General features: G+C 42.9%; 1 protein-coding gene and 1 non-coding gene across 10 annotated transcripts in view; one reads left to right on the top strand and one right to left on the bottom strand.

Moving 5' to 3' along the window:
• Positions 1-19,601, top strand: part of FGGY (FGGY carbohydrate kinase domain containing) — a 456,511-nt gene that overhangs the window by 118,224 nt on the left and 318,686 nt on the right. The gene's annotated exons all lie outside the window — the stretch shown is intronic.
• TRNAG-GCC (transfer RNA glycine (anticodon GCC)) lies at positions 8,147-8,222 on the bottom strand. Its single transcript has one exon. It is a non-coding gene; the product is annotated as a tRNA-Gly (tRNA).

The following is a 19,601-nucleotide window of genomic DNA, read 5'->3' as shown; positions in this document are numbered from 1 at the left end:
TGGACCAATAAACGCATCATGATAATGTCATATGCTGTAGCAGAGGGGTGCATTAAGGGCCCAGGGGATACAAATTATTAACACAGGCAATTAGAGCCAAGAGATCAGGTATACCAAAGAATTTTATAAAGCACCTTACAAATACAAGCTATTTATAAATAGAAGGTGGTATAATTAGGGATCCAGATGCTCTTGATTTAGTCACAAAACAGGTAAAAGATGACACGACAAAATTAGGTTTTATTCCTTCTGCACGTCGAAGAGTAGTTTGTACATAATAGGGGCTTAGGTCATACTTTTTGAATTGAACTGGAAGGGAGTCACACCGTCTCATGGGCAAACACCATCTCATGGGCAAACACCATCTCATGGGCAAACACCATCTCATGGGTAAACTTCAAATGAGCCTAAGAGAGAGATGGATGAGGAGAGTGTGAGTCCATGAATCCAGGCTCACTTGTTCCCTGGAGATGTCTGATGTCTGCATGAAACGTTAGCTCCTCTGCCGCTCCTGCCTTTACCATTTTGCCCTCCTTGGGTCTTTGGCTGGAGGAGTAATAGAGATTTGAAGTAGGGGTGCCTTGGGACTGCCCCTCATATCCCGCAGTGAGGATGACCTGCTGTGCTCCATGGGGGTGTATTTAGGATGATCTCCTGTGAGGCTAATGATTTTACTACTTACTGCTTTGCTCCTAGTTTTTCTTTCCTTTTTGAAACCTTACATTTAGAATCCTCTTGCCCTCTTAATTAGAATTTTAATGTAGAGTAAGCAGGCAACAATTGAGAAGAAAAAGGAAGGAAAAATATATAATGAAACATAAAGGACTTGATCTCCTACCATCCAGGAACAACTTTCTTTTCCTTGAACGCCTTGAGGTACCATCGATTCTAATTAACTACAGATTCTGTATTCACAAACTCACCACTTGTGAAAATCAGTGCTTGTGGTGCTTTCACAGCCACTGTCAGATACGTGCAGAGTGGTAAACTTCTGTTGTTCGATGTACACATACCCAGCTAATGTGAAGAAAGATGGCCCTTTGCTCTCTTGTTTCCATTCTCATACTGTAAACAAGTGTCTTTTTTGTGGTCTATTGGTGCCATATATTTCTCTATATTTTTTGTGCTTTTTGTTGGTGATTTCATTGTTTGAAACATCCCCCAAGCAAAGTTCCGCCTGTGTTTCTTTAGTGTAAGAAGGCTGCACTGTGCCTTATGGAGCAAATATGTTAGGTGAGCATCACTCAGGTATGAGTTAAGCACTGTTGGCCCGAGTTCAGTGTTAATGAATCAACAATATACAATCCTTGGGGTATATTGTTTTTAAACAGAAGCATACATAAAACAAGGCTGTGTATTGACTGGTTAATGAAGATTTAACCAGAACCTTGCAGGAACCTAACCCTGTGTTTCCCTTAGGAACAATGGTCCAGTATTCACGAATTCAGCATTTTCGGAGACTTTATAAAACATAACAACCATGAATCATGAGAATGTATTGTATATCTTTCTACCCTTCTTGCTCTCTTTCTTTCTTTCTTTCTTTTTTTTTCTGAAGCTGGAAATGGGGAGAGACAGTCAGACAGACTCCCACATGCGCCCGACCGGGATCCACCTGGCACACCCACCAGGGGGCGATGCTCTGCCCCTCCAGGGCGCCGCTCTGCGGCGACCAGAGCCACTCTAGCTCCTGGGGCAGAGGCCAAGGAGCCATCCCCAGCGCCTGGGCCATCTTTGCTCCAATGGAGCCTTGGCTGTGGGAGGGGAAGAGAGAGACAGAGAGGAAAGAGGGGGTGGGGGTGGAGAAGCAAACGGGCGCTTCTCCTATGTGCCCTGGCCGGGAATCGAACCTGGCTCCCCCGCACACCAGGCTGATGCTCTACCGCTGAGCCAACCGGCCAGGGCCTTGCTCTCTTTCTATCTCAATACCTCAATTTCTGTGTGGTACGCAGTACATGCATACTCTTTGTTTCAATCACATATGGCTATATTTAGTAACTATGGTATTACACAACACACTATTCTGGGGCACATCCTTTTGTTCCCCCTTCAATTACAGTTGACATTTAATATTTATTTATTTATTTTTATCTAGACAATTAAATTTAACAGGGTGACATTGGTCAGCCAGAATACACAGATTTAGAGAAAACATCTCCACATCATTTGGACAGTCATTTATGCTGTATACCCATCACCCAAAGTCAAATCATCCTCCATCACCCTATATTTGTTTCTCTTTATGTGGGGCACATCTTTTAACTTATCAATTGTGTTGGCCTTTGGCTCATTTTCACTCAGATCCATCTGTTGTCCTTGCCCTTCTCTGTATTACATTTCAAGGGACTGACCCAGCCTTCTGACATGTTGACACGGGTGGGAGGTGGAAGAGCAGGAGGAAGAAGGAAGTCAGAGAGTTCACTGTTTCCTCTTTCTACCTGGGCAACACCGCCTCCAGTGGCCACGTTTGCTTTGTGGCTCCGCCGCCCACTGGCCAGGCCCTCATGGCTTCAGCTTCTGTTGGGTAACCCTGGCTCTTGGATTCCAGCGACCATACCTTCTCCCTTTGTACTTTCATCTGACCAGTGGGAGCAGCATCCTGCTGTTGCTAATCTCTGAGATCCTTCCCTGTCTTTTGGGCAAGGGAAGGCAAGGCAAGACAAAAAAAAAATGAGTTTCAGTAGCAAGGGGCCACCACTGTATGAGAGAGACTGAGAATGGGGTGGGGAGGGCTGGCGCCAGTGCCATATGTGTTAAGTGTATGATGCTGAGCTCTGCGTGCACCATCTAAGCAGCTAAGACGCCCTAGATACTTGGAAAGCTGCCGGAGCCTCTCATCCTGAGCTTCTTTGTCTGGAATAGGATTCTGCTAAACCTGACTCACTCATCTACTGAGGGAGAAGAATGATCCATTCTGATCATTATTCTGACAGGGCTCTTACAGAACTTCGTTCCCAAGATTATATACTTTTTATTCCCTTCTTCACATTAGGACGGACCCTTTCTCCCAAGAGTGTAAGATTCCCTGTGGTCTTATACTCCATTCTAAGTCTCTCTTTTTGATACAGTCCTTATTAAAAATGTATTTTCTCCCTGCCTTGGCTACACCCCCTGAAGTGTGGATTAACAGAAAGGCCTTTAGAGCTGAAAGACATTTTTGAAGATGCTCTGTACCAAGTGGCATTAACTATTTATCACCTGCCACATGTGATTCACTCATCTTCTTGTTTTAACTCTTGAACCAGAAGGTTTCTTGTATTTTTATGCTAATGTGGAGATCGTAAGAAAGCTGCTTTTTACCTTGCTTTGGTATTTTCCTGTCCCAGGAATATGGGACACTTATCTGTCCCCATAGCAATCCTGGAAAGATTGCTTCTGATTTTCAGCATTTCATTTAGAGGTATTGTTTTCACAGTGGGGGAAAAACCCTCAGACTCTGGGGCAAGCAGAATGGGCTCTGCCATTTGCAAGCCGTGTGGGCTTGGGAATCTGATGTTTACCTTCTCACTTTGTCATGTAGGTGAAATGGGACAGCACATGAGCTGCACTCAGCATAATTCCTGGCACCCAGAGGGGCTGCCATAAAAGGGATTTGTCCCTTCACTCTCCTCTTCCTAGGTCTTCTCTCTGGGAACTTCCATGTACATTTTTAAGCAACCTAGAATAAAGCATACTATTAATAAAAACAAAAAGCACTCAGTTTTAATCTTATTAAATAAAACTATAATGTTGCTCAGGTACCCTTCACTGATCTCGGAATTCTTAGAAATTTTTGGCCTTGCAAAAGAACTACAGCATCTCAAAACCTTGTTTCAACTCTTGTGATTTATACCTGAAAACATACAGAAGTTTAGGTAATTTTGACAAGCATGAATACATACCTATGTGTATGTGTGCATGTATAGGTATGTACATATTTATATATTCTCTCTTTCTCCTTTGTGTGTGTGTGTGTGTGTGTATGTATGTATGTATGTATGTATATGCAGGGACACAAATAATTTCTTAAGAAATGCTCTTTTAATGTTTTATTTTCTTAAAGTCTGTACTCCACTTCATTTTTTCCCCCCAGAACTGTTTATCCTACCTCCAGACATGACCGTTGGAAAGGTGGCAGAAAAAACAAACGGCTGGTGTGTTCTGGGGGCAGTCTGCATTCCTTGTAACTCTCTGAGACCAGGCTCACGCTTGAGCTTTCGACCTATTTGTCCTGGGGCTCAACCACTTTGATTACTGCCTGAAATTAGTCTGTTGTTCAAGTTCAGGAGAACTACCACGGAGCTTTCTCAGTTTTGCGAACTCTGGAGATCTATGAAGTGTTGAATTTTATTTGTAACTTTAACCAAGGCAGCCTTAACTGGGCTTTTGTTTCCTTATTTAACTTTGATCCTTGTAAACTTAACCTAATTTCTTTTTAAAATCTCCATCTTCCCCATCTCACAATTCCTAATCCCTCTTTTGTCCTCAAGTTTTCCTCCAAAGTCAGGAGTGCAACATTTAAATCCATCCTTTAGGAAGTGTCAAAAGTTTGACGTCCACATGGAATTATGATTTTTTTTTTTCTATGTCGCTTCGGAAGATGAAACAAAGGTTTCGGAATGTGGAATTCAGAAAACATCGGCAGGAGTTGTGGTGCAGCTTGGGAGACGTGTGGGTTTTAGAAAGCATCAGGACACTGTCACTTTGGGCTTCATGTGAAAATAAAGAGTGTGGACTTCTATTTCCTCTGTCAAGGGCCCAGGAGCCAGGGCTGTGGATGGTTTAGACAGGAAAGGATTGAAGGGATAAATGCTTCCAGACCCTGAGTCTTGAACACTCAGCCATCACTCAGACTCTCAAGAAAAGGTACAGGAGGCCTGAGGAGGCTTAGAGAGTTTCCATACAACTTCCCTTAGCTGCAGCCTGCATGTGCTGATCTCCACATGTGTCCCTCGATCAGCCCTCACAATGAGTCTGTGCAGGACATGGTAGTATTTTTATTTTATAGATGAGGAAATAAAGACTCTGGGATATGAAGGAAATTTAAGGTAGAACCAGGATTACAATAAGTATGGATTAACTGGTTCATGGATTTTCTTTCACTGTCACAAACTTCTTCTTTCCTTCTTGGTTTGCATGGCCCTTCTCTGGAACTTTCCTTCTTGTATCATCTCAGTGAAAGGGAGAGACTAAGATCTGTGGAGTATTATGTGCCAGGCGCTGTTTATGCGACATACATCTCTGTGTTCTGATAGTCACCCTACAGGACGGTGGAGTATTCCATTTTCAAGACGAAATCCCTGAGGCTTTGAGGGAGAGGTAATTTGCTCAAGGTAACATAGGACCGAGGAGGTGACTCCAGGATTTGAGCCCAACGGTGATTCCAGAATTTGCGTCAACCCCACCACGCTGGCACATTGGTGTGGGGCCGGCTACCCAGGATAGACATGGTAGACATGGGCCATCGGTGCAGAGGTGTTGCGGATCATGTGTGATTGCAGGCTCATCTCATTTTTATTATTATAGGGATTTAAGGCAGCAGTAGGATTGCTTTCTTAGTCTGAATTTCCTCGGATGCAAAATACCGACAGCGGTGATGAGGATGCTGCTGCCGTAGGTATTGTGTGTACCAGGCACTGTTACTCAATCGTTGTGCACATTCTTACTGGTGGATCTTATAACCACTCCAGAGTTTTCTGTAATTTACAGATGCAGAAGCACTCAGGGAAATGGAGTCACTTGCCTGCCCCGCCTCACATTTCTAGTAAGTGGAGGAGTGGAGATTTGAATGAGACCTCTTGTACCCAAACTATACTTCTTTCACTCGGCAAATGGGACATATACATCTGGGAGTGTGTGAGGACTTCAAGTGGTACATAAGTCGATTTCCGGTAGTGGTATAGGGACAGGGCATTAAAGGACATGATTCACATTGCTGGGAAGTGATTCTCCCTTTTCAGTTGTCTTACAAACCATCAGTTTACATCAAGGAGAAAGTCTTAGGTGCTAGTATGTCTTTTACAATTTTAATTCTTCTTTTTTTTAAAGCAAGAAAGAACAGGACTCGGGCTTTGAGGCTTAGGCAACAGAATCTAAAACATAATGACATTCACTGTGCTTTCACTGTATTTTATGTTTTCTCTAATTTAAAACAATATTATGCCATGTTCATAGCTACAGAATTATCCATGCATCTATTGCCTACTGAAAAATTAGACCAGTAGTTTTCAACTGCTAGTCCACCAGAAATTTCATGCCAGTCCATGGAAGAGTTAACCTCCATGATGTTGTATGAAGATTATATTCTGTAATCATCACTGGTCCCACTAATTTCTCTTTTTTTAGACTAGAATCTAATATAATATCACACAGTGTACTTAGTTGTCATATCTTCCTTGCCTCTTGTAACTTGGCACAGTTCCTCATTTTTTTTTCCTTCTATGGCCATGACATTTCTGAAATGTCTGGCTAGTTATTTTGTATCATGTCCTCCCATGCATCATATCAGGAGGCCAGTGATGCCAATTTGTCCCAACACAGGTTAACTGCTGATGTCACTTGTAGTTTCTCTGGTGAAAAGTTACTGTTTTACCTTTTGTGATTAGTGATTACTTTTCTGGAAAGATCCTTCAGGGCTATGTAAATATCATACCTCCTATCATACTATTGTCCACTAATTTTAGTGTTTGTTTTTAATTCTTACCTGAAACAATTATTCTTGTGGTTTTGGCAGATGCTGTTTTTCTATATTAATAATTCCTTCTATATTTATGAACCAGAGCACCACTATAAGTGGTTTTCCCTTAGTCTCTCATTTATTCATTCTTTCAATTATTTATTGCTGTCACTAGAGTACTTACGAATTCTTACTTTATTCTGTTAGTTATAATTCATTTCTAACATTATTTTGTTGCACAGAGAGTCACAGATTTAACCATGAGCAAGCCCTTCAGGTTGGCTCCTGTGTCCCTTTGACTTGTCCCTATCTATACTTTCTGGCCCCATAGTGTGTCACTTAGTACTTTCCTTGCTTCTGCCGGGGAGTCAGCTGGTTCTGCAAGGGTCCCTGAGAGAAGCCTGCTCTTGCTGTTCTGCTCCCTTTCCTGTCAGCCACTGCTTCATCCACTAGCATATGATTTCCGCTCTCCCTGGTGCACTGACACTGCTGTTGCTGAAGTGGTGGGTATTCTTGGGTCTTACATTATTGTATATCAGACACCTTTTATGCTCATGTCTGATCCACTCAGGAGATGGTAAAGAAAAAGATGCATCATTTTTTTTCCACTACCCTTGATTGATGCAACCATGTTTGCATGAGCTCTGAAAGGCATCCTACAGGTATAAACTGATAGTGCCTTGCCTTGCGCTGCATGCTGGCCATTATGTACCATGAGGTTTCACTGTCAATGCCGCAGGGCTCACTCTGCCCACATGTGCACAGCTTGGGTGTGTGTGGGGGAAATTAACCCTCCCTTTCTCCCCATATGGATGGTTCTAAAGTACAGTTTATAATAGCTCAGGGGATTGGAGTGGAGAGGTTATAGATGGTCCTGGGGGATCGAGATTTAATTACACTTAGTGGGGCCAGCTTGATAATGCAACCTCACCTTGTCTTCTCCTTCTAATTGTTTCACCGCCTTTGTCTGTCACTCCCTCTGGACCACGGAGATTGTACTGCCTAATGTAGTGCTGCACAGTGGCCCTTTCTCTCGGGACTGGGTCTTTAGGAACCCAGGTGAAGACACAGTGTGTTTTGCACATATTTTCTATCATCCCTCACCTTTTACAGTACCATAGTCATTCATGCATTGATGTCAGTTTTTTACTTCGTTTAACCCTATGAGGAGTACAAATGTTCATGTACGTCTTTTTTTTTTTTTTTTTTTTTTTCTGAAGGTGAAAACGGGGAGAGACAGTTAGACAGACTCCCACATGCGCCCGACTGGGATCCACCCGGCACGCCCACCAGGGGCGACGCTCTGCCCACCAGGGGGCGATGCTCTGCCCCTCCGGGGCGTTGCTCCGCCGCGACCAGAGCCACTCTAGCGCCTGGGGCAGAGGCCAAGGAGCCATCCCCAGCGCCCGGGCCATCTTTGCTCCAATGGAGCCTTGGCTGCGGGAGGGGAAGAGAGAGACAGAGAGGAAGCAAATGGGTGCTTCTCCTATGTGCCCTGGCCGGGAATTGAACCCGGGTCCCCCGCACGGCAGGCCAACGCTCTACCGCTGAGCCAACCGGCCAGGGCCTCATGTACGTCTTCATGCCTCCTGACCATCCAGAGTACGATCAGTTTATTTTAAAAATGTGTAAGGCAACATTAAAAAAAGGCAAATATATGTTCTTCTTGTTTCCATAAATCGGTTATCAAATAAACATGATTTTAAGTTAATAAAACTGTAACTGGAAATAATTTCATTTTTTGAAAAAAACTCATTCCTGGGGGTCAGCGAACATAAAAAAATACTCACTACTCAAAGGGTGAAATCTTACTTATTGAGCGTTTTTCTGTGCAAGGCATTGTAAACAGGAAGGCAAAGACCTTGATTGCATAGAACTTATAGCAGGGGAGACAAATAACCAAAGAAGACAAAATATTTCAGTTGGACCATAAATACCTGAAGAAGATCCTACAGGGAGAGGGGTAGAAAGTGGGTCAAACGAGGAATGGCGTTGAGATGGTTAGTGTGCCCTCTCTGAGGAGGTGACATCTGAAATGAGGAGGGGCTGATGAGAAGTCAGGAACTGAGGTTCAGAGCGATCCGTTCAGGAGCAAGAGGACGGAGTTCAAGGGCCCTCTAGCAGGTATGTATACTTGACCTGCTTGAGGGATAACGAAGAGACCAGTGTGACCAAACATCATAAGCAAGAAGCTGGTTGCTGGAGACGTGGCCGAGAAGGGTAGAAAAGGGCCACCCGTGTAGGACCCCATAGGGTGTGTTCCAGAGTTTGGATTTTTTTCTAAATGTAGTGGGAGGATCCTGGATAATTTTGGCAGAAGAGTGACATGATGGGATATACATTTGAATGAGCAGTTTCTCATGCAGTGTGGAGAAGGGATTGTTGGGACATAAGAGTAGAAGATAAGAGACCATTGCAGTAATCCAGATAAGGAATGATGGCAGTTTGGACCACAGTCTTAAAGATGATGAGAAGTGTTTAGATTGGGGTATATTTTGAAGTTAATGTTGAAGACACTTGCCGATGTGAGGGAAGGGAGGTATCAGGCAAAGAGTAATCAAAGATGAATCTATGACCACCTTATTCCCTTGGCTTTGATGATACTACAGACGCTTGCACCTTTCTGACACTCCTTTCTGGGTTTTATTCAGAGATTCTTCTTGTAGAGTCTCTTTATGTGAGATTTCAGAGGCTTTGGAACTTAAATAGTTCTCTGCTTTTCCCATTCTGCCGGGGACGGTACAACAGGAGCTGCAGACTCACATCCCTGAAGGATTCCAGAAGATGGCAGGTGGCAGGCACAGGCTGCGCAAACTGCAGCCACAGACACTGTGTCCGTGGGGCAGCACGGCAAACCGTGAGCGTGAGCCTGGTCTCCGAGGGCTTCCCGAATCACGCTTCCACTGAGCGTGTCAGCAGGAGAGGAAGGCTGGCCTGCTGGGACAGAGGCTTCTGATTTTTCAAGACAAGTTAGAAATCCAGATTTTAAAAAATAAGCACAATCTTAAAACTTTTATATGTTGGCTGAAAGTTTTTTTTAGAACTCTGGTGGGGGGGGGGATGGTGGTTGGGGGCAAACAAAACAAGTCTGTGTTCCAGATGTGGTCCTGGCACTGGTTTGCAACTTCTGCTGAAATATTGTTTCTGGGACAACTCGTTGTACATGGCTTGGTTTTATTGATTTAATTTATGGGCCAGTGACTTCCAAATCTGTATTTCCAGCAGTTTTCTCCTAAATATAACTAGCCACTGGACATGGTTACACAGCTTTCTACAGCTGTCTCCTACCAGCAGGTCCTAGATTCACATTCCCTAGTGACTTGCTTCTGTCCTGCCTGGTCCAGCTCGGGGAGGACTGTCTCCTCTCTGAGATCCAGGCTGAAACGTGGCTTCATTCTTGATAACCGCTTTCCTGACAAACTGACAGTTAGTACTTTTTAAACATTTTCCAGTGTTCCTCGTTCTCTTCCTTTTTTGTTATAACCTTAGTTCGGTCAGTCAGCCAGCTTTGGAACAGTATGGCCAGTCTCCGCGATTACACCCATTTTTACAGTTGATGAAACTAAGACTTGGAGAAAACTCATCATTCGTCCAAATCACTGGGAAGCAAAGGTCAGAGTGGCAACTTGAACCAGAACATGTACTTCCCATCAGTACAAAATAATAAATTGTTCATCTGTATTATTGGAGATTGAATGACAAGTGTATGATCTTGTTAATCATTTCACAATATCTATGTATAACAAATTTTCATGCTGTACACTTTAAATATAATACAATTATATTTGTCAACTCTTTCTCAATAGAGTTGGAAAAAAATGAAAATGAACAATTCGGTGGCATAAATAAACCAATAAGAAGTAGAAGTCATCAACTAGAATTACCTAGAATTGCTTATAGCCAACCTTTTCTAGTGAACTGATAAAGTTAATAATTACAGTATCATCTTGATATAAAATGGTGCTTGCCAAGTACTCATAGAGGTATTTGAAAATGCATTTTCCCATGCAGATTTTTAATTCTTCTTTATTTTGGATACATTTGCTTCACCCATGCCATGAACTGAATCACAGAGAAGCTCCATACAAATTGTAAATGTTACATGTTCACATTGAAGACATTTAAATATCAGTACCAATACGGCCATGTAAGAGAGTCCACGTGCCTGAAAGTAAACAAAATTGCTCCCTCCTGACGGGAGAGCCTGTTGCCTGCTGTCTCTGGGTCCCGTTTTTGGATGGCCTTCCCGTAGGTTCATCTGCTTCCTCTGGCAGCCTTTGCCCAGCTGTCTCCAGTACACAGGTTGGCCTGGGCTGGCTCCAGGGGGGGACATTCTGCCTGCCTCACAACTCCATGGTATTTTCAAGGATGTGTTGTTGTTATTTTAATGGAGAGCCACTGGCAACTGTTCTCTGTGTGGTAACCCTCCCTTAGAGGTTGGTTTTCTGCTTACTGCAGAGGATAGCTTTTATTTTGGAAAGACGACTTTTAGACACCTCCCAGAGAGCAAGCTTATTTCTCGGTGCACTGATGCTCTGGGTTCATACACAACCAACAAGCTTTACAAGAAGCCCTCAAAGATTTTTTCCTCCAAAAAAAATGTAACAATTATGGTTAAGAGATTGAATTTTGGATTCAAATATTTCTGGGTCTGAGCCCCAGCTCATTTCTCTGAGCCTACCTTTAATCTATAAAATGGGAATAATAATAGTTAGTGTATTATACACTATAAGATCATAACGTGCATTAAATGCAGTAATGCCTGTGAAACCCTTAGCTGAGTATTTGGCATATAATAGACACTCCGTATATGTTAGTTATTACTGTTGTTATTAAAACAGCTATTTAATTATTGTATTAGTTCATGTAACCATTCTTCAGTCAGCTCCCTTATGTATTCCCTCAGTATAGCTCTCACACTGAAGGAACTATTTATTGTTAAGCCATGATTGGTCTGCAGTCCTTCCTGCCCAGTTTTCAATTGATTAATTAAACAAACTCTTTTTAAGTATCTTCTATGTGGGAGGAACTGTGCTAAACACTGCATATTTGAGGATGGTATACTGTAAAATCTCACCTCTTTTCATTTTCTGTTTCTAATAAAATGCATTATTGCGGTTTCTCGAATGTGGCATCTTTCCTCCTACCTCCCTGCTTTTGCACAGATTGTTCCTATGACCTGGAATACTCTCCCTCACTTATCAAGTTGGCAGATTTCTACCCTTAGCTCAAATCTCTTCTGAAGCCAGCTCAAATCCCCCAGGGAGATTTAAGTGCTTTTTCTGCTGTCCTGTGTGCTGTGCTTTGAGTACATTATTCATTTATCATATTCTCATGAGTGTGTGTATTATAACTGTTGGCCTGTGTCTCTCTTCACTGGAATAGGGGCACTTTGAGGGCAGGGATGGAGTCTGGTTTTTTTTTTTTTGTATCTTGAACAAAGTGCTTCTATAGGGATTTAATTCTATTTCTGGGTAAATTGGATGGAGGAATGGTTCGGTACATAAGAGAAAGAAGAAAAATAATATGTGAATAAAATAAATAAATAAGTGAAAGGACCAACGAATGACATAGGGACCCGACCTTGAGACTCTGTGACACTTGTAGGGAAGGCAGAAATGTAAACACTCTTAGGGTACTGTGCTAAATGCCTAGAGACCTGTGAGCATAAATAGCAAGTGGCAGTTCACAGGTTTTGCTTTTAGACATGTATTGCTTCAGCTGGCTCTATGTTTATATACATTTAAAGAAAAACCATTCAGATAGCAAACATAAAAATCCAGTCCTCTAGCTTCCCAGATTTGGCAATAGTGGGCTCATTCTCCTGCCTGGAACAGTGTACTGAGAATCGGGGCTGCTTTTGCTGTGGGCATGTGCTTGGCAGTTTCCTGTCCTCATCGGTGATAGCACCCTCGCCCTTGGGTGCACTTGAGTCTGTAACCCTCACTGAAGAGGGTTTTGGAATTTCTCTGAGTGGAGAAATGAAGGAAGGGGACAGTCAGTGTGGAAGGGAATCGCAGTGAGGGAAAGCCCTGGAGATATGAAATGACCGGGGGCTCAGAGAGCTGACATGATTCTATCCCCCTGAAGAGCTTGTAGGGGACTAGAGGCGCTTGGCTACGGTCAGAGAAGCATGCAGGGCCCAATCATGGGCCATTTTGCATTTTTGGGCTAATTTTGGATTTTAGTTGGATGAAAATGGGAGGTGGGAGATGGTTTAAGTGAGCAAGAACGTGGTCAGAGGTGCATTTACAAGGCCACTCTGTCCGTGGTAAGATGGATGAATTCTAAAGGGCCCCGGAGTCCATGCGGGTATATCCAATATGAAGCTATGCTCTAGGTTAGTGGTTTTCAACTTGGGGCAGGTTTGCTTTTCAGGGGACACTGTCAAGTCTAGAGACATTTTTCATTATGAGGAGGGAGCAGGCTGCGGGCATCCTGAGGGCCGTGGAGATGCCGTGAAGCATCCTACACTGCACAGGACAGACCGCACAGAGAAGTATCCAGTCCCACGTGTCAATAGTGATGAGGCAGAGAAACCCTGCTCTAGTCCGACTGAGATGTTAAGAGGACATGCACTCTATAGTGACATTGGGTATTCTCAGAACGGAACGGAGTCAGAGTGGCTTTAGGAGGTGGAGTCAGCCGGCCTAAACCACTGATTATTTGTGTGTGTTAAAGGGGGAAGAGGAGGAGAATGAACAAAATAGGGAGGCAAAGCCAAGCATTATTTATTTAGCAAATCAAGAAGAAACCAGGCTTTAAAGGTGACTTAAAGCTCTTAGTTATCAACTTCATCATTAATTCCTTATTGAGTAAACAGCACAAACAAGCACTTTCTCACCTTCTTTAACTTTTTTTTTTTTTTTTTGGTATTTTTCTGAAGCTGGAAACGGGGAGAGACAGTCAGACAGACTCCCGCATGTGCCCGACCGGGATCCACCCAGCACGCCCACCAGGGGCGACACCCTGCCCACCAGGGGGCAATGCTCTGCCCCTCCGGGGCGTCGCTCTGCCACGACCAGAGCCACTCTAGCGCCTGGGGCAGAAGCCAAGGAGCCATCCCCAGCGCCCGGGACATCTTTGCTCCAATGGAGCCTTGGCTGCGGGAGGGAAAGAGAGACAGAGAGGAAGGAGGGGGGGGGTGGAGAAGCAGATGGGCGCTTCTCCTGTGTGCCCTGGCCGGGAATCGAACCCGGGTCCCCCGCATGCCAGGCCGACGCTCTACCGCTGAGCCAACCAGCCAGGCCCCTTCTTTAACTTTTAAAGACAAATTGGAATTTGTCATTTTATTAGTATCTAGCAAACAGCCTATTTGGGAAAAAATGTAGGAAGGTTTTCTTTTATACTTGGGTACTTTCCTTTGCAAAGATTTTTACTTTTAGGTTTTGAGATAGTTATGGGCGAAGGTTAGTTTAAGTGCTTTGATGGGTCGCTTTCCTGTCATATTTTTCTCTCCAGAAATTCCTTGATCCTTTACAAAAATCCTTTGGGAAATGGGAAAATGTGTTTGATTTTTTTTTTCTTTTTCTTCTAACATGACTGATTTGGCACTTACTCTCCATAATGAAGGGAAAATGGAACTTAGGCTTCATAGCTCATCTCTTCCTTGGGCTAAAATTAATTTGATCTAATATGTTGGGGCAGGAAATTCAGCTTTTGAAGGCCCAGGCAGAGGACTGAGGGTGGGTGGTAGAAAGGAAAGATTAATAGTGACCTGGCATAACTACTCCATCTTGGCAAAAGGCTTTTTAAAGTCCCCGATCTTCACCACAAATACTGATTTATCCAATTTCTTGTTACCCGGAAACATCTTGTGCCCATTTCGGAATATTGACCAAGGCAAGATTCGGAGGAACGGATGGCAAGTACTTTAACTTCCGTTTCCAGATAATGTTAGCGGCTCTCCATCTTCCTGCTCTGGAAACTGCCATTATGAGGAGAGTGAGAAGGTAGGAGAGGGTTCCAGCGTGTTCATCCAGTACCCACTGGAGCACCTGGGTCTGTTCTTTTTTGTCACTCTGGCAGATGGCCCCTGCCGGAAACAGGTGGCAAACTCAGATAGGGTAATTGGAGAGGAGTGGGCAAGTGTAGGGAAGACCGCAGGAATAGTGCAAGCCCCCTGGGCTCCCAGAAGTGAAGCTGGTACCACCTCAGGCCCTTAAGGACAAGGCAGGGTATGTATGTTAGCAGGTGTTAGGGCGATTGTTGTACGGAGTGGCTTACCACTGTGACTGTTGGTAGAGAACAACAGCCAGGCCACGCTTTCCTCTTGCCTGCTCGTATCCCTCCGTGTCCCCCATTGGCCAGAGCCAGATCAAGGCCAGAGGGTGGAGAGCCTTTTGGTGTACCCCACACCAGTCAGCATCCTGGGTCAGAAAGCAGGGTGGAGACAGCTCTAGAGAGGCAACTGGAAGACGGCTGGGACATTTGGGCATTCTTTCTGATTGGTTGGTTCTTGTGGTCAGATATTTGTGGAGGAGTCAGGTGGTGGCAGGGGCTGTGCTGGAGTCAGAAAGTCTGGGACAGAATCACATCTGCTCTACTTGCTAACGGAGCGATTCTCAGCTCTTTTAAATTCACCACGCCTTCGGAGCAGGGATAATACCTACATGAAAAGGCTTGGGGGAGGGAGGAGGCTCAAAACAGAAACTATTCCAGTGTTGCTGCCAGACTTAGAAAGGGATGCTTGGAGCTAGAGTAAAATGTGAGCAGTATACGTCAGTCAGTAAAGTTGTTTCTCTATGTAAAACAGGTGTAATTGTGTTGTGAGATAACGGTTGATTTTTTTCCTTCATTATGTTTTTCTGTATTACAGATTTCCTACCATCAGAAAAATAAAGACATCTATTAGTAATATTAATAAATATGTTAGTACTGCTCTTCAAATTATTATTCTTGCTGAATATTGTGCTGCCTGGGTTGTTAAGGTATGTGAACGAGCAGCCGCTGCAGAGCTGGCTTGACTGTGGGCAGACTAGTTACGCGTGTGTCGTTTCCTGCACATGGGTTTCTTTCTAGCGGCCAGGAAGCCTCTGCTCGCTCTTCAGGTGCTTCTGCTCTGAGCTCCCTGTCCTCTGAGCAGCCTTTCCTGTAGCCTTGGCTATTCCCAGCACTTATCACACTGTGTTACAATTGCTTCTTCTACTAGACTGTGACTCCTTTAGGTCCAGGGTTGTGGTTCATTCATCTCCACATCACCAGTGTTGTCTTGTCTCTTATTCATAAATTCTGCCTTCAGTCTTGTCGCCAAGGTTCCCCTGCATGGCTATCGGGACTTCTCAGAATCACAACGGAGAGCAGCTGACCTGTGCTTTCTCTTTTCTCAAGCTTCAAATTTCTGGGGAAGAATTTTTTATCATTTTCATATGGGTCAGGTCCACATCCCTTACCAAATCGACTATACCCATGGAAATGGTATGTTATAATGGCCTCGGCTTTAGACAAGTATCCAGTCCCAGGGGAATCTGTTGTGACCAACAGGGTAGAATCTATACGATCCTGACAGCTCTTATTTAAGTCGGTTGCATGGAAAAGGAGAATGAATTGATAGGAATGTGTTCAGCCTCAGTGACAATACTAGGAACCTCTTATTTAAATCCACTGGTTGCAGTAAGGAAGAAGCCTGTATCAGGAATACATTTATAAGGGAGTGGAGGGGACTGGTTCTTAGAAGATGAAAGAATCTTAAATATTCCAGTGGTTTGTAGCCTTTAAAAACTTATCTCTGCCTAACAATGTTAACAGATATACAAGTATTCACATTCCATGGGGGCGAGGATAAGGACGAGAATGTCTAAAAAGCCTTTTTAGTGGGGTTGATGGTGAAAAAAAAGTTGAGAAATACTGAGTTATAATGACTGTAATAAAACTTAACACGTAGTACTTACCACGTGCCAGCAACTGTTTTGACTGTATATTATGTATACAGTCAAATGTATATTATATTATTAACTCATTTAACAGTATATATTTTACAGTGGCTTCAACAACAGGCCTGATTTCCTACTCACTTCAGAGTAAAAGTACAGAGTCGTCCTGGCCGGGTTACTCAGTTGGTTGGCATATCGGAGGTTGTAGGTTCAATCACCGGTCAGGGCCCATGCAAGAATTAACCAATGATGGCATGAATAATTGGAACAACAAATGGATGTTTCTCTCTAAAATCAGTTTCAAAAAAAGGACAAAGATGGGTTTGACCATGTCAAAGCCACCATATCTTTAATTATGTAGACTTTTGCATCATGTTACTTTATGATTGCAAGATAGTTGTAGTAGCTCTAGATATAATATCCACCTTTTAATGCTGAAAGATGGAGAAGAATTAGAGAAAGTAGAATTTCTTTTCTTCTTCTTCTTTTTTTAATTAGAAGAGTGAAAAGAAAGGTCTCCTATGATGCCTCCTACTGGACTCTGGTGAGGTCTCATTGGCTGGAATCAAATTGCATGGCCATTTCTTGCTACAAGGGAGGCAGGGAGAGTGGGGAACAAATAGTTGTGGTTGGCTTAGATGTACGTAATCTAATATGATAGCCGCATATACTTACTTAAAAGTTTTTTATTGAGACATAATTCACATATCATAATATTTAACACTTTAAAAAGACATTTTAATTGTTTGTAATATACTCACTGGATTATGCAGCCATCCCCACTTTCTAATTCCAGAACGTTTTTATCACTCCCAGAAGAAACCCAGTAGTCAGCCTCCATTCCCTGCTTACCGTCCCGGTAACACTAACCTACTGCCTGTCTCTGTGGATTTGTCTGTTCTGAACATTTCATGTGAATGGAGTCGTACAATATATGACACTTTGTTTCTGGCTCCTTTAATTAGCGTAATTTTTAAAAGGTTTACCTAGGTTGTAGCATATAACATTACTTTTTAAAAATGTGTTCCTTCTTATGACTTAATAATAGTTTGCAGCATGTATGTACCACATTTTGTTTATACATTTATTTGTTGATGGACATTTGGGTTGTTTCCACATTTTAGTTATGATCAGTAATGCTGCTATGAACATTTTTATACAGGTCTTTGTATAAACATATTTTCATTTCTTTTTCCATTCCATTAGGCATATTCCTAGGGGTAGAATGACTAGATTCTATGGTAACTCTGTTTAACCCTTTGAGGAAATACCACATTATTTCCGAAGCAGCTGCAGCATTTTCTACATCCTGGTGGGAAGGTGTAAAAGTTCCGGTTTCTCCACCTTGTTGCCACACTTGTATTTTCCTTTTGCAGATTTAGCCTTCCCCTTGGATGTGAAGTATTATCTCATTGTGGGTTTGCATTTACATGATGACTGCTGATGTTGAGTATCTCTTTGTGTGCTTACTAGCTATTTGTATTGATATATTTTCTTCAGGCTAATGTCTATTCAGATCATTTTCCAATTTTTTAAATTGGGTTATTTGTCTTTTTATTGTTGAATTATAAATGGCTATTTGAATTTAAATCTATTGAAATTAAATAAAATTAAAAATTTAATTCCTCAGTCGCAGTGGCCACATTTCAAGCACTCCACATTTTAATTTGCTTTGTGTGGCAAGTGGCTACCTTATTGTGTAGTTGCAGATAGAGAGTTCTGTTGGACAGCAGTGGCTTAGTCCATCAAGACTGACACTTGGAGCTGGGCACATGGCCACTCTAAACAAGCTAAGGCAGGATGGGGAAATGAAATATAATTATAGAATATTCTTCAAAACTGGTAAGGTGTCCTCATTTCCAAAGAGATGGATATGCGTATTTAGCATATATCTCCTGACGATGCATAGATGTTTCCCAAGGAAAGAGCTGGGGCGGGGGGTAAATGAGAGGCCAAAATTCTAGATCAGGGATTAGCAAACTTCTTCTGTGAAGGGCCAGATAGCAAATATTCTCAGCTTTGCCTCTATAGGATATCCAACTATTGAACTTAATCATTGGAGGAAAAAAGCCGTCCAAGACAATATGTAAATAGATGGGCATGACAGTGTTCTAACCGCACTTGATTTACGAAAGCAGGTAGTGGGCTGGATATTTTGCAAGTAACATTATGTAGAAAGTTTTGAAAGCTTACAGAGGCCTAACATGCTGTAATAAAGGGAATGTTATGATGTTTGGTGTGGCTGGAAAATAGGCTTTAGGATAATAATGGTATAGAGAAGGTTAGGAAGAGAGACAACCAGATTATAAAGGTCCCTCAGTGCATATCAAGGTTATTTTGTTATAGTATTTTTTTAATAGTGTTAAGTGACAAGAAGCCATCAAAGGTCTGTAAGTTGGAAATTATATAATTATATTGATCTCTCAGTCAACCCTTTGGCAGTATTATGAAAGTGGATTGGAGAAAGTGAAGCTAGAGGTAACTAGAAAGCCAGTTAAGAAGCTATTGAAGAGCTTGACAAAAGCAGTATTATTAGAAACTGGGTAATTCTGTTAATAAGTGTACCTGTCTTCTAATCATGCCAGATAATAGGCTGTTTACAGCCCTGACTGTGACTCAGGTTAAGTCTATGTGTCTTGGATCCATATAAAAATCTGGTAATTATCATACTAATTACATCAGTCTAGATGTAGATGACCTGGTAACTCTTGTCCTGACTAACCTCCTCCCTGTGGGCGGGTCAAGAAGCCATACTGTTTAAATGTAGTACAAAGAGTAGAACTTGGACATGCTCTTTTCGTATCCTAGGACAGTCACCCGGAAACCAGAAAACTGGTGCTGAAAATACTCTGAGAACATCGGTGTCCCTTGGAAAGCTGTTGAAGGGGGACGCTGTGGCCTTGAGAGAGTTGACTTCTAAGTGGGGAAGGGAGCTCAACCTGCGGGGCTCAGTCCTGGAGGGCTCTGGGAGGGAAGGGAAACCTGGTGGATCCCTCCTTTCTGAGGTTCTGAGCAGAGTTAAGTACAATAGGGAGGTTAGCCTGGGAGTGGCTGCCGTCGGTAAAGATGAATTC

Source organism: Saccopteryx bilineata, chromosome 3 (genome assembly GCF_036850765.1).
Source record: "Saccopteryx bilineata isolate mSacBil1 chromosome 3, mSacBil1_pri_phased_curated, whole genome shotgun sequence".
NCBI classification, from domain to species: domain Eukaryota; kingdom Metazoa; phylum Chordata; class Mammalia; order Chiroptera; family Emballonuridae; genus Saccopteryx; species Saccopteryx bilineata.
Note: the sequence above shows the minus strand (reverse complement) of the source record. Positions and strands in the feature narration are given on the sequence as shown.